Source organism: Octodon degus, unplaced genomic scaffold (assembly GCF_000260255.1).
Source record: "Octodon degus isolate 3935 unplaced genomic scaffold, OctDeg1.0 scaffold00175, whole genome shotgun sequence".
Lineage (NCBI taxonomy): Eukaryota > Metazoa > Chordata > Mammalia > Rodentia > Octodontidae > Octodon > Octodon degus.
In genome coordinates, this window is record NW_004524751.1 from 4,134,702 (window position 1) to 4,136,938 (window position 2,237).

The window sequence follows — 2,237 nt, forward strand, 5'->3', positions numbered from 1 at the left end:
TAAAATAAAATAAAATAAAATAAAATAAAATAAAATAAAATAAAATAAAATAAAATAAAATAAAATAAAATAAAATCCTATATTCTTAAATGTTTTCTCCAAAAACTCATTGTTTCTTAGGAATATACAAATAGAAGTTTTCTTCTGTGGTTAAACTCTTACAGTTATGGGCTGAGGAGATAGCTCTGCAGCCTAAATGCCTTGACTGGCAAGCACAAAGATCTGAGTTTGATCTCTGGTACTGCATGTTGTGCAGACCGTGAGCAACATGCCAGCCACTGAAACTGGGCATGGTGGCACATACCTGGAATCCCAGTGCTGGGGAGGCTGGGACAGGAGTATCACTCTGAGTCCAAGGTACTTAGTGAGGCCCTGTAACAAATAAATACATAAATGAATAAATATTTAATTACTTATTTATCTTTTTTTGCATGGCTGGGGATTGAACTCAGAACCTTGTGCTTGCCAGGCAGGCACTTAATCTACTGATCTATCTCCCCAGCCACCATAAATAAATTTTTAAAATTAAATTTTTTAGTTTCTACACACACTCATCTAATCCAGTGTCCACACTCCTCACTGTATTAAAGACACATCTATCTTCCTTCTATTTAATATGGTATAATTTCTACTTCATCTGGAGTGTTCTCTGCATTTGTTTTGTAATGTTTTTCTACCTCATCTCTACTTTTTTTTTTGCCTCTTTGACCAGGTCTTTATGCAAAACAAGCTGTCCAAATTTATGGCACTTGTATGAGATAGAGGTTTTGCAAGTTTATGCAGCAGTCTTCTTTTCTTCAGCAGGTTTCTTGGGAGATGCAGGCTTTTCCCCCAAAGGCTTCTTCACAGCAGCTTTCTTTCCTTTCTTCTCTTGGGACCAGCAGCTTTCTTTCCTCTCTTCTCTTCCACAGGCTTCTTGCTAGCAACTTCCTTCTCCTCCAATCTGGCTTCACATTCAGCTGCTTTAGTCATATTGATCTTGTGATTCCTGGCCTCGTGAAGAATGGTGTTCTGGCGCATGGTCTTTGCATATGGAATCAGCTTCAGCATGATTCTCAGGTACTTCAAAGGATTCTTGTTCAGGACTCTATGATGAATCTTCTTGCATGGTGCTCGGAGGGCCCTTTGGATCTCTAGACTCTTCAAAATTCTGCTCATATCTGTATTAACCATATTGTGCATAGGCAGGTTATAGTGACTCTTAAGGGTAGCAGCTTTCGCCAAGTGCCGCACAGCTCATCTAACTTCTGGAAAGCACTTTCAGTCCAAATGCAGAAACAACCCACATGCCCAACAGGAGAAAGTTTCAAAATATTCAGTTTGCTTACATTGAACAGAGTAATGTGCAGCATATTTCTGAAGGTCTTGATGATGCCATTGTCTTCATTATAGATGATGCAAGGTCTCTTGCACTGGATGCGATGGCTGTTTCTCATCTTGCCCATGTCAGCTCTCATTTGCTGAGAGGCATAGACGTTTTTTTATATCATTCTCAGCCTTAAGTTTCTTCAGAAGCAAAATTGCCTCCTTAGTCTTCTTGTAACCTTCAACTTTATCTTCTACCTCCAAAGGAAGTTCTGGAGCTTCTTCAATTCGATGATCTTTGGACATGACCAGCGCTGGCCAGGCCGAGCAGATGGTATACCGCTTCTGGGTTGTTTTCACTCTGCAGTGCCAAAGGTGCCAGGTTTTGGTTGGTGCAATCATGCCACCTCCCCGACACATATTGCCAAAGGCACCCTGGTTGGAACGGTGGGTCCCTCCACCACGAACTCTGAGAGTTCGAGCCATAGCTCTGCCATTCCCCTAGGACTCGGCACTGGTCTGATGACCTGCTAATTTGATGACAACATATGGCTGTCGGTTGTTCTTCTGTAAGTTGGTGTGAACAAAATTCACACTATCTGGTCAAATGGTAGCTTTCAACACAGCAGGCAAGGTGAAATTTTTGCCAGATGACTCCCCATTTCTGGAGTACATGGATATCAGGGGACAAGCACAAGCCATGGTGGGGAGAGGAGAAGGCCACAGTCCTTCCTAACCAGCGTCTCCCACAGGAAAAGCCCATCTTTACTTTCTTCTGTATTCTCTGCTCAATTGACTCCTCACATTCTTCCATAGTTTTTAACTCACAGTCACTTGCTGTTATGAAAAATTTTATTTATAATGATTATTAATATTGGAAACAGCATTATTCAAGTCTTTTAAAATTACAGATTATCAGGGGCTGGGGAGAT

At 41.0% G+C, this 2,237-nt stretch overlaps 1 pseudogene; it reads right to left on the bottom strand.

Annotated features, from left to right (window-relative positions):
- Positions 1–843: 843 nt before the first annotated feature.
- LOC101573153 lies at positions 844–2,016 on the bottom strand (annotated as a pseudogene).
- Positions 2,017–2,237: the final 221 nt, after the last annotated feature.